Source organism: Bos indicus x Bos taurus, chromosome 8, assembly GCF_003369695.1.
Source record: "Bos indicus x Bos taurus breed Angus x Brahman F1 hybrid chromosome 8, Bos_hybrid_MaternalHap_v2.0, whole genome shotgun sequence".
In the NCBI taxonomy this organism is placed as follows: Eukaryota; Metazoa; Chordata; class Mammalia; order Artiodactyla; family Bovidae; genus Bos; species Bos indicus x Bos taurus.
The window spans coordinates 49,506,610-49,520,695 of record NC_040083.1 but is presented as its reverse complement, the minus strand read 5'-3'; positions in this window follow the sequence as shown (position 1 = coordinate 49,520,695).

Genomic DNA, 14,086 nt, shown 5'->3' with positions numbered 1-14,086 from the left:
CAGCATCAATGTGTTTCTCTTGACCTTTATAGGGCATGGGATGATAGCAAGTATTAAATTGGTTAATATATATTTAAAACAGTATGTGACATATTGTAAGGTTAAGCCATTATTAATTTTAAGTACAAACAAAATGCCTCAAGGAATGTTAAGACTCCTATATAGGTTATTTTTTTTTCACTCATTTAACCATATGAATAATTATTAGGCTCATTCTACACTTCAGACATGTTGCTATATAAGTGAATACAATGTGAAATTGTGCCTACTTTTAATATTTAAGTTAGATAATAGCTTCCTGTTGATTTCCAAAACTATTTAAATTGTCTGAATAACCTCTTTCGCAATCTGTCCAGTTGTGTGTAATGAATTACTCAGCCTTCACGTTCATATTTCTGTATTTCCACTAGCACAGGGCTCTTCTCCATGATATTCACCATGAAAGATTTTAGAAAACAGAAGAAAATGACACCTTCAAATAAGATGGGATCTAAAATGAATAACCAAGGATGATCTTTGTCAGAAGGATTACTGAGGGGTAAGCAGATCACACATCTCTGGTTTATCATAGTTAAGTATACTCAACTCTGCTGGGTATAATTATAAACAAAGACCATTTTCACTCTCAAACATGTCATACTTTGGATGATATATATTTCCCCTACATAGTACCCATCATTCACCTTGGTGTCCCATCATATAATTGGAGCCCATTCTTCCATCTCTGCTCTCTCTTCCATTAGAAGCACCACAAATGATATTACAAAAGCAAACAGTCATTCTTTTACATTTCATTTAAAACCATTTTATTTCATCTTCAAGTCAATTTGATTTCTCCACAAAATATTTTACATACAAAGGAATGGTTATCTTCCTGGCATGATTATTTTTTGCTATATCCTGGAATAGCAAATTTTTGCTATATCCTGGGATAAATGGCAGATTTTTTCTAACTTAAATTTCAATTTTTTACTAAATATGTTTGTTTGAATCATAACATTATTTTGTAACGTGTTTTTATTTGATAATATGGTTTTAGCATATTTTCATTTCAATAATAAAAGATACATACTATATATATTAACTTTGGGCTATGTAATAGTCTATTGCTGTAACAAATTTAATAATTTATCAATTTTTACTATTTCAAATGGTATTTCATTGATCAGATTTCTACAGATTTCTTTATATTAGGCAAAACTATGGAGACAGTAAAAAGATCAGTGTTTGTTAGAGGTTTGAGAGAGAGGGATGAATAGATGGAGCACAGAATTTTTAGACCACTGAAATTATTATTTATGATAATACATTGATAGATATGTTATTATGTATTTGTTAAAACTCATTAATGTACAATTAGAGTCAACCATGAGGTAAAATATGGATTTTAGTAATTATGATTTATCAGTATAAATTTAAGTTCATCACTTATAACAAACATACCCTCTGATGAGGAATGCTGACAATGGGAGAAGCTACTCATTGGCAGGGGGTATATGGGAAATCTCTGTACCTTCCTCTTAATTTTGCTGTGACCCTAAAACTGTTCAAAATAAAAGTAAGGCTTAAAGAAGCACACACAAATAGGGAGAAAATATTTGCAAAAGATATTTGAAGTATTCCTTGTATCCAGAATATACATTAAAAATCACAGAATTCAATAATAAAACAAATAACCCAATTCTTAAAAAGGTGAAAAGTTTGAAAAGATGTTTTCACAAAAGAAAAGAGTCAAATGACAGAATAAGCACATGAAAAGCTGTTCAATGTCATTATTCATTAAGGAAATAAAAATTAAAACAATGAGACTCCATCACACATCTATTAAAATGGCTGATTAGGATGCAAAGCAACTGGAACTCGCATGCATTGCCTGTGGGTAAGCAAAAATATTGCATTCACTTTGGGAAAAAGTCTGGCAGTTTCTGAGAAAATGAAACATACACAACAAACATATTTATGACTGAGCAATCTTACTACTAGGTATTTGTGAAAGAAAAACAAACAAAACAAACAAACAAACAAAAAATGTCCCCATCAATACCTTACATGAAAGGTTCAGTCAGTTCAGTTTCTCAGCCATATCTAACTATTTGTGACCCTGTGGACTACAGCATGCAAGGCTTCCCTGTCCATCATCAACTCCCAGAGCTTGCTCAAACTCATGTCCATCGAGTCACTGCCATATAACCATCTCATCCTCTGTTGTCCCCTTCTCCTCCCGCCTTCAATCTTTTCCAGAATCAGGGTCTGTTCCAATGAGTCAGTTCTTCACATCAGATGACCAAAATATTGGAGTTTCAGCTTCAGCACCAATCCTTCCAAGGAATATAGGACTGATTTCCTTTAGAATGGACTGGTTGGATCTCCCTGTAGTCCAAGGGACTCTCAAGACTCTTCTCCAACACTACAGCTCAAAAGCATCAGTTCTTCAGTGCTCAACTTTCTTTATAGTCCAACTCTCACACCCATACATGACTACAGGAAAAACCATAGCTTTGACTAGATGGACCTTTGTTAGCAAAGTAATATCTCTGTTATTACTTTGTTAGTAAAGTAATATGCTGTCTAGGTTGGTCATAGCTTTTCTTCTAAGGAGCAAGCAATTTTTAATTTAATTGCTGCAGTCACATCTGCAGTGATTTTGGAGCCCCTAAAAATAGTCTCTCACTGTTTCCACTGTTTCTCCATCTATTTGCCATGAAGTGATGGGATCAGATGTCATAATCTTAGTTTTCTGAATTTTGTGCTTGAAGTCAACTTTTTCACTCTCCTCTTTCACTTTCATCAAGAGGCTTTTTAGTTCTTCACTTTCTGCCATAAGGGTGGTGACATCTGCATATCCGAGGCTATTGATATTTCTCCCTGCAATCTTGATTCCAGCTTGTGCTTCATCCAGTCCAGCATTTCACATGACATACTCTGCTTGTAAGTTAAATAAGCAGTGTGATAATATATAGCCTTAACATACTGCTTTCCCGATTTGGAACCAATCTGTTGTTCCATGTTCAGTTCTAACTGTCACTTCTTGACCTACATACAGATTTCTGAGGAGACAGGGCAGGTGATCAGGTATTCCCATCTCTTGAAGAATTTTCCACATTTTGTTGTGATTCACATAGTCAAAAGCTTTAGCATAGTCAATAAAGCAGATGTTTTTCTGGAACTCTCTTGCTTTTTGATGGCAATTAGATCTCAGAGACTTAATCATTATTGTGTGATTATGATTATGATTGTTTGATTAAACCTGGACACAATTCATATGCCATTACATGTGGATGAACAAGCTTATTAAAATACTTCTGTACAATGGAGTACCATTCATCAATTTATCACTCAGTAGGAAGGAATTAGCATGCAAAAATGAAGATAAATCTTAAAATATTATTCTAAATGAGAGAAGTCCACACAAAAGGACATGTTTTGTATGATTCCATATTTATCACATTCTAGCAAATTCAAACTTAAAGGGACAGAAGTCAGATCAGTAGAAACCAGAATCTGTAGGTAGGGAAAGTCAATTGTTTATAAAGAGTAACAAGGTAGTGCTTTACAATGGTGAAAATATTTTATATATTGATTGTGGTTGTGATACAAACTTAAGCATGTTTGTCAAAACTCATTGTGTCTTTTGGCATACTTAAATTATACCTAAAACCCAAAACTTTTAAAAAACACAGGTTTTGATTTAGAAAGAACTAGATATCATAGTACAGAAGATACTGATTTTGTAACCATAGACAAATTTCTTAACTTTGAAATATTGGTGTACCTCTTGTTTCCAATAATGACAGTGGTGCATACAAAGCATTTGTCACAGAACTGCCTCAGGAGTGTTGCTTATTATGAAAAGGATGCCGATGATCATTATCCCAGGAAGTGAGAGGAGTAGGAAGTGGTGATGGGTTAGAGGTAATGGGTACAAATGTAACTCTTCTCTAAGTTGAACAGGAAAAACCTGTGCACCTCACTACTTCCAGAGCCAAGTTGATCTTGTCAAATAGATACGAATAGAAGATTCTCACAGCTTATGGAAAGTAATTTAAAAAGTTTCATTGCCAACACAGGAAAAACATAAACTATAAATATATGTGTGTGTATCATGTACAGTTTGCTAATTGGAGTGTGAATGCAGTAGAAAGTGGGTATGAGTAATAGGTGGCTTAAGCCAAATTTAGTTTAAACATATCCTTGTTCTGCCAATATACCTCAAGTTTAAATGGTATCACTGAAGCTGTTTCAGACTTGAATTGCTCCAAAGCATTATCCTTGTGCCAAGCGGGCTGAAATCTGGTGGTAGCTCAGTTCTGTAGCCAGATAGGCAGTATTTTTTATGTTTTATTTATTTACAACATCACTTAAGCCATGCATAACTTTAAAATGCACTTATAAAGCTAAACTCATAGAGAATTTGTGAAGTAAACATGCTGAGAAGTAAGCAGTTTACAATATGAAATATATATTTTTTATATAGGAAAAGTTGTTGGAAATCACACAGTTAATTGAACAGTCAGCCCCAATCAGCTATCTGATTGCTACAGAGAACTACTAGCATCAGAGGTCTTAACCACTTTTGTGACTTATGTAAGGTAATTTGTTTCAAATTTGACTCTGTGATTTGATAAGCTTGTCTCCCCTAAGTAATGGAGACACCTAAGTAATGGAGAACTAAGTACGTAAGTAATGGAGAGCAGATCCTCTTTCTTTCCCAGGATCTAATAACAAAAAAGAAATTCTGGTTATTGATCACTTGTTTAAGAAGCAGACCTAGGGTACAGATCATCTCCCAAATCCATGGTTTTGTTTGTTTTTTCATTATATCTTGCCACTCTTCTTTAAAGGTGTTTGGGAGAGAGAGAGAGTGCATGGTTGAGTGATGGTTACAGTCATTAAAAACAAAAAATCCAAGGATTTGAATGTTTGAATACTACACATGTCTATCATAAATATTTATAGGAATATGTGTTTATAAATTATCATTTAATTACAATGAATTAAAACCTGAGAGCCCATGATATGCCCATTCTTGTCCATAAATCATAAATAACTTGACCTACAATCTAAGCATTGGTTTACTTGAAATTTCATATTAAGAATAACTGCTCATTGAGCATCAACCAAAGTGAACTCACACTGAGATTCTGAGATTATGATGCATTCCAATAGATAGATGTTTTTTGAGTTATAAAAATAAGCTATCAATATTTTGCAATTTTAATTATGAAAGTAACATGAACACATTATAGAGGAAACAATTACCCATAATTTCATTCTTCTAAGAAAACTGTTGGTGTCTTATAGACTTATCAATATTACTGTAACTTTTGCAGAGAAGTCTCTCAAAAAATAGGGCATACCTGAATTTCAAAAGGAAGTGTTGGCAAACTATGACCAAAGTGATGAATTTAGCTGACTGCCTGTTTTTGTACCTGCAAACTAAGAATTTTTTTTATGATTTTTAATGGCTGAAAATCAAAAGAAGAAATAATATTTCACAGTGTGAAAATAACATGAAATTCAAGTCTAAGTGTCAACAGGTAAAAATTTTGTTGGAAAACAGCCATGCTGATTTATTTACGTATTGTCTTGGGCTGCTTTTGAGCTACATGGAGCTGAAACTAGGTTAAGGCAAGTAGGCACTCACTGACTTTGGGCACAGAATTTAAAGAGGTACTCAGAAACTCAATAGGAAAGATAATAACACCCTAATGCAATATTTAAATCTCAAAGTCAATGCAAAAAAAGTTCACAATATACAGAATATCAAAATCATCAACTACCGAAGTTTTGTGAAGCCATACAATTGCAACTAATACTGTAGGTTCCACAAAATCTAAAATATTATTTGTCTTGGTTTTACCAAAAGAGTTTGCCAACTCCTGCTCAAGAACATTTCAGCCGTAGTGTTGCATTCAAATTTCTATCAAGAATTACTTCTTTAGTATAAAATTGCTTCTTTAGTATATAAAACTTTATCAATAAAATTTTCCTTGAAAATACTCCTTGCCAACTCTCTTTGTCAATCAAAAGAGAAGAAATAAACCAGACAAAATATATTTGATTAATAATATGATAGACATGAACTCTTCTCATCCTTACTGTTTTTTTGTTTTGTTTTGTTTTGTTTTTTTAATAAACAGAAGGAGGAGGTAGTGAAGGAGGATGAAGAGAAGAGAAGACAGGAGGGAGAGAAGGGGAAGAAAAGGATGAATTGTATTACGTGACCCACATGAAATTCCATGTACCAGATTGGCTCTAATATGATGCCAAATAAGATACAGGGATAGGGGAACATAGATATAAAAAAAAGTCATTCCTCCAGATATTGCCAAACATCGTTTTTAAAAAATTAGTTGTCAATTCATGTTTGGTACCAGTTTATCCTACACTGTAACTTCATTCTGAGGAAGTCTAAAATGTCAGGCATCAAGCCTTAGATATTATCTAAATACTTAACAGGAGAAGAATAGACCCTCCTAAGGATCAGCCTACATTTTTCAGTCATTTTCAAGAGCTACTTGCCTCATAATGGTTGCTAAGACATTAAACGAGATTCTAACTATAGGAGATGAAATGCCATTACATTGAATATCAGGAAGACATATAGATGGCTAACAAACACATGAAAAGATGCTCAACGTCACTCATTATCAGAGAAATGCAAATCAAAACCACTATGAGGTACCATTTCACACCAGTCAGAATGGCTGTGATCCAAAAGTCTACAAATAGTAAATGCTGGAGAGGGTGTGGAGAAAAGGGAACCCTCTTACACTGTTGGTGGGAATGCAAACTAGTACAGCCACTATGGAGAACAGTGTGGAGATTCCTTAAAAAACCGGAAATAGAACTGCCTTATGATCCAGTAATCCCACTGCTGGGCATACACACTGAGGAAACCAGAAGGGAAAGAGACACGTGTACCCCAATGTTCATCGCAGCACTGTTTATAATAGCCAGGACATGGAAGCAACCTAGATGTCCATCAGCAGACGAATGGATAAGAAAGCTGTGGTACATATACACAATGGAGTATTACTCAGCCATTAAAAAGAATACATTTGAATCAGTTCTAATGAGGTGGACGAAACTGGAGCCTATTATACAGAGTGAAGTAAGCCAGAAGGAAAAACACCAATACAGTATACTAACGCATATATACGGAATTTAGAAAGATGGTAACAATAACCCTGTGTACGAGACAGCAAAAGAGACACTGATGTATAGAACAGTCTTATGGACTCTGTGGGAGAGGGAGAGGGTGGGAAAATTTGGGAGAATGGCATTGAAACATGTAAAATATCATGTGTGAAACGAGATGCCAGTCCAGGTTCGATGCACGATACTGGAAGCTTGGGGCTAGTGCACTGGGACGACCCAGAGGGATGGTATGGGGAGGGAGGAGGGAGGAGGGTTCAGGATGGGGAACACATGTATACCTGTGGTGGATTCATTTTGATATTTGGCAAAACTAATACAATTATGTAAAGTTTAAAAATAAAATAAAATTTAAAAAAATGATTTTTAGAGATTATTTTTGAAATTCGTACTTGTTTTTCTGAACTCTTGATTATTTTCACATGTCAGTTTTTATAAGCAATTTGCTTCTTAACACTCTTAAGAAGTGATAAACAGAAGGTTTTTCATACTTATTCAAAAAAACCTTTAATGCTAATTTCTCAGAAGTCTTTTACCACTGTTGGGAATCTTGGGGAAAAAATGCTTTATGGGGACACACTAAGTACTTCCAGCACCTTAGGAGTCACTCAGCTTTCCAAAGATTTCGTCCTGTAACAAGGATGTGTTGTGCTATGGTTAGTTGCTCAGTCATGTCCGACTCTTCGTGACCCCATGGGCTCTTCTGTCCATGGGGATCCTCCAGGCAAGAACATTGGAGTGGGTTCCCATGCCCTCCTCCAGGAGATCTTTCCAACCCAGGGATCAAACCTAGGTCTCCCCCATTGCAGGCAGATACTTTACCGGCTCAGCAACCACCAGGGAAACCCATGAATACTAGAATGTGTAGCCTATCAGTTCTCCAGGGGATCTTCCCAACCCAGGAATCAAACTGGGGTTTCCTGCATTGCTGGATTCTTTACCAGCTGAGCTTCTACCAATGCAAAGTTGCATTTTACCATATTTTCTAAATGGTGTGATAAGAACATCTGAAATGTTAATTTTGTTACTGATACATAAAGTTTAAAAATTAAACTTCCAGATATTTGGAAAGATATACAATTTATGTTGTGTAAAATCATTTTGGGGACAGAAGTATAAATCTTTTAAATATACAGAGATCATTATGGTTTTTTTTTAGTTCTACCTTTTTAACAAAGACATTTGCTCAGACAGGTTAGCAACAATTAGGGAAGGGACATTTTTGAAGAGTGTTATTAGTCGTTAAATTATTAGATGATAATGATACTATTTTCCTGACCTTATGCTTAACACTGGTAATTTTAAATTTATTTGTGCTTTAATTTTTTTTAAACATCAGTTCTTCAGCATAGTGAGATTTATAAACACTGTCAGTTACATTCTGATTAATCAAATCAACTAGCTAACATGGCATCTCATAGAACTTCTACCTTTGAAGTCTGTCACTAGAAGCTCAGCCTTTATGAAAATGAAATACTTAAATTCCAAGATTGTGAAAATATAGAAATTTGAATAATGTGTCAAGTTTAACATAGTAAAATTACTTGAATATATATGTATATGCCATAAGAAAAATGGAACATCTTTGTTAAGTAAAATGATTACCAAGCGTTCAGTGGCTGATTCACCCTTTGTGCTGTGTGTGTGTGTGCACAATAAATTGGGTATGCTGCTGCTGCTAAGTCACGTCAGTCGTGTCCGACTCTGTGCGACCCCATAGGCAGCAGCCCACCAGGCTCCCCCGTCTCTGGGATTCTCCAGGCAAGAACACTGGAGTGGATTGCCATTTCCTTCTCCAATGCATGAAAGTGAAAAGTGAAGGTGAAGTCATTCTGTTGTGCCCGACTCTTAGCAACCCCATGAACTGCAGCCTATCAGGCTCCTCCATCCATGGGATTTTCCAGGCAAGAGTACTGGAATGGAAAATGTATATATAGAAAGGTAAATAGATATAGAAATTATATAATATCTCTGTAAGTAAATTTAGGTCCATGGCTAAAAAGATCCAAAGTGTTTAGAAAAAAAAAAAAAAAAAGAACTTCGTCTGTGTAACGGGGAATAAAACATTCTGTCTTTTATATTTCAATGATAATTTGAATTTGGAATAAAATTTCAAATGAAATTTCTTAAGGACTATATAAATGCATTTGGAGGGTCATTACTCTGCTTGATTGCTGATGAAATGTAGGGTTTATTCTGTGGTTATATTAAAGATATGAATGGCTTTCATGAGTAGGTTCTACTCCATGTAAGTCATAGTCTAAAAATGGCCCCATTAGTAATTCTGGAAAAAACAAAGTTTTGCCCAATGAGTAACATTCATTGAGTACTAAAATGAGAAAGCAAGCCTGGCTTGCTGCAGTCCATGGGGTCACAAAGAGTAAGATATGACTGAGCTAGTGAACTGACTGAAAATGAGAAATCTATATGAGACTCTTGAGAATATTAAATAGATTTAATTCTACCTATTCCACTATGAATATTTTCTCTTAGATCAGAGACATGACAAGCACCTGGAAATATAAAGAAGAGTTTCTTTTAAAGACTCCAAAAGATCCATTTTAATAAAGCACTCAAAAGTCCCTAAAAACAAAAATTAAAGCAACATTCACCTGGGAGTTAGTTGACATGGATTTTGTCTCAGCTGTGCTAACAACAGGCTGTGTGACCCTGGACAAGTCACTTAATTTTGTTGGCCCTTAATTTTTCATATTTTAAATGAAAGACTTGTAACAGAGGGATTTGATAATCCTAAACCCTGAGTCTAAATCCCAGTGAATCCTACAGAAAGTAGTCAAGTCAGGGGAGTATGACAGAGGCATCTGAGTTTGTAATGAAAGAAGTTGGTCATCAAAAGTTGGAATGCAAGAAAGACGGACAGTCCACATGCCACACACTGGTTTTCTGCCCCAAGGACATCTACTTTCTATCACATAATTTGTCAGCTCAGTTCCACTGGTTTTCTTGATTCTTATCCACAGGACACTGCAATCACTTGCTAGTTTGTGTGTATTTGCTCAGAGTAATCATTTTACATCCAGCGACTTATGGTGTGGTCCTAGGAGGTAACAGCCTTTCAGCTGTGGGAAGGAAAAGGATCAGTCTGAGCATTCTTGAGAAAGATTGCAAAACTGCTTTTAGTTCACATAGTGTATTTCTAGTCTGGGATTTCTTTTAATGGAGAAAAAGCAATTTTTAAAAGGAGAAACTTGGATGTTTCCTAAAGCAACATTCAAAGCAATTAAATGGAGCTTTTTAAGCAACATGATCTTTTTCACTCTATCTCCTCTTTAGCCTTAAGTAAAAACCAAAGGACCCTTTGAAAAATGATGATTTTTTTTTTACATTTAATATGTGATCTTTTCATGTTTCTGGTGTTGTATGCTTTTGAGCTGCCTAACAACTATAGCTATGTAGCTAGAAGAAGGGCAGACTTGTCTTATATCCTGTGAAGAGGTGACTACCTGAAGTGTGAGAATGAAAGAAAACATAAGAATTCTATGAAAGGTTTTACTACAGAGAATGTGGGGCCAAGACCTTCATCTAACCCTGGATACACATTATTCTTAATAATGCATACCCCTATCTTTTTTTTTTTTTTTTTGGTCGACTTTAAGTAGTAAGCTTACAAAAATTGACAATATTTTACAGAAACAGATTTAAAAAAAAAAAAGCATAGTTCTGTTTCCTGTATCTTTCACAGTTCTTTAATTTGAGACATATCACTTTTATCTCATCTTGCTTTAACACCAGATTTGGTTTAATTAAATTTATGTCAAATGAACACATGAAACGAAAGGAAAATCAGAAAGCCTGCAGTTGCCCATTAGTGAGTCAGTGACTGCAGTGAACGGCTTTTGAAGCCTGGCTTACTGCCAGGACAAGCTTGCAATGATGCTCAGAGACACCCATGATGCTTTGAAGGGAAGGACTTAGCTGACCTGAGCCTGCTCAATGGAATCATTCAAAATCCTCATGGGCTAGATGTAAAATCTATAATAAGTCTTCTGTCTTCAACCATTTACCTGTCAAAGGAAAAGAATAGGAGGTGTAAAACCATAATCTGTATAGAAGATTGTACTAGACCCATGTATTATTATTGTTGCTGTTACTATTATTGATTATGGGGGTGACTTTGTTTGCCTGTTGTGAAAGCAACATGCCAAGCCTTTTGAAAGGTAGTACCAAACCATCAATCCCTGGAGCTACTCTATCAAAATAATCTTTAACTTAAGTCTCCTAATTGAAATATATGTCAGCTAGTCATATAATAAATGCTGTTAGAGAATATAAAAAGCATAACCTTTGGGAGCTAGTATTTAGAGCTTTAAAAATGGGTCACTGCTAAAACACCTAAGTTTAAAAATAAATGAATCCCCAAACATTTTGACACTCCTGCTAAAATGCAAAATAAAATATCACATCTCATATTGTTTCTGATACCACATGATCTTTGTACTTTTATACCTAAATACATTTAATGCATCCGGCCTTGGCACTTCCATGTAAAAATGTATTGAATAACTCTACCAATCAAAAGCACTGGTTTTTTATTCAGTTTTGTATTCATACATTTTTTGAGGGATACACACACACACATATAGTACTATGCTTATTCATTTTGCTATTGGAAACTGGTCCAGAGGTTCGTTTGCATTTTATATTTTCAGATTTTAAACATTAAAGTCTTTACACAAGCTTGCAAAAATAAAATAAATAAATATTACATAACAGCAGGGTGCACTGAACGTTAGTAAAGCAGGATATATGGTAGCAAACTTGGTAAACACCTAGATATGCTGAAGGAACAAGGAAGGCAAGAGAGGGCTTTCAGGGTCTATTTTTTATCCTGTTTGAAGAGATTTCAAACAAAGAAAGGTCTAAATGATCCCAAAGTCAAGTCAATATTGTCTGAGGTGCTTCAACAATCCAGCAATACCAAGAATCATCAATGTACTTGTTCAGTTTCTTATTTCCTCAGTTTTCTTGATCTCCCACAGTTGCGTTGTCTCAGATTTTCCTGTTATATATGCCTTACTATTTTTTTTCAATTTCATTTATAACTGAAAATAGAAGTAAAGCATATAAAAGCAAGCAAACAAACAAACAAAACAAAACAAGGATTACCTTTTTACCATTTGAGCAAGGTTCCATTCACAAACCTACTGTGTCTATGTATCTTCTAAAATGTGTGTCTGCATTGAAACACCACGCTAAAAATTGCCTTTGGTAGAAAGTTGTTTTGAGAAAAGAAATGGTTTCTGCCTCAAGCTGAATGTGAGACATCACTTCTTGGCCAACAACAAAGTTCTTAATTTTGTGGAATTTGTGAAATATGTTCAGCTGGATTCTGCCACTTGCCTCTCGTCGGGTATTAGTGGTCTTTTCATTTTCATGAGATCAAATAAGATATGAAAATACTCAGTGTTTCCAAATTCCATAGGATATAGTACAATCCTAGTAATATAAGAAAAAGATGGGTTTAATTTGCATTCATACTGCCTTTGATGAGGTTAAAAATGTAAGTTTATATTCAAATAATTCATTTTTTAAAAATCACACCTTTGTTCTCAATATACATTTAACATTTAAAATATTTTATAACACCAACACATATTTATGCAAAAAACTTCAATTAACATTAGAAAGGAAGCATTTCATGTTTATAATACAATCTCCAGCTATTCAATATGAATTAAACTTACTGCTGTACCTTTTTTATTTATGAGAAATTTGTCAGTTTCTTCAATTATTTGTTCAGTAAAGAATAAATTAAATTACCTGTTACAAATTGCACATGATCACAGTAATTGAGAATAATCGTAAAATGCTCTATCCAAGAGCTATTTAATAATGAAAGTTTTAGGAAATTGATTATACTTGTGAACATGGTAAACAGTGGTCCTATTTGCTTGTTTTTAATGGTGTTAGGATATTCTTAGATGTCTACATTGCTTTATTCCTGGAGACTTTTTCAAAGTGTTGCAGGAGAAAAATTAGCAAGCATTCAAAACTATCTTGGAGACTACTCAGAAATGTTTATTCCTTCTTACAAAATATTTTCCCAATAAACCCTTTTAAACCAGAATACATAACGCCCACAGTATTCAGCAAATTTCTGGGTTGTTTTTTTTTTCTATTTTGAATTATTCTAGTAATTGTGCAATGCAACTCTTCCCCCTGGCACTACCGACCTATCCTCTTTACTCCACATTTTAAAATCAAATTGCCAGAAGTGTCTGAAAGACTGTACTTCAGAAAAAAAAAAAAACAACACTTCAGGGCCAAGCTTTGCTAACACATGGAGCATTAGGAGATGAATCAGGGGCGTAACAGGATGCTGAGAGCACCTTTCCTGCTGGAATCAAAGGCGTGCCAGGAGGAGTCAACATTTTGCCTGCAGTTGCTCTCTCTGGCTCTCCCGTTGCCTATAATGAAATAGCTAAAAGGACATTTGGGACAATCCTGGGCCAAGCAGAGCTGTTTCTTAGATCCACCTAAAGAATCATTGCCAAAAGAAAAAAGTGATTCTGAAAGTATCTTAATCCAATTCTCTGTATCTGGCCATACGGTAGAAAATGTGTGGTAAGGCATGGTTCACCTCACTGGGAGTAGAATTGAAGGTTCAATCAGTTGGTCCTGAATAGTCTACAACAAATAGCCACCTGTTTGAACTCTGCCTTCATTTTGATCCAGTCAATGCTAGTGTGAGTTTCATTAGGATGCATATTCCCAAGTTGTGTTTTTTCTGATTTCCTCAGTTACTCAAAGTGCAAGTTTTAGGATGAAATGCTAGGAGAGTAAAAGAGAAATAAACCCTTTAAGAATTATCCAAGAAGAAATTTATCGACATGCCACTACCGAGTCGATAAGACTCTCTGACAGGAAGGTATTCTGTCAGATGCTGGCCTCGCTCAAAGTAAAGATT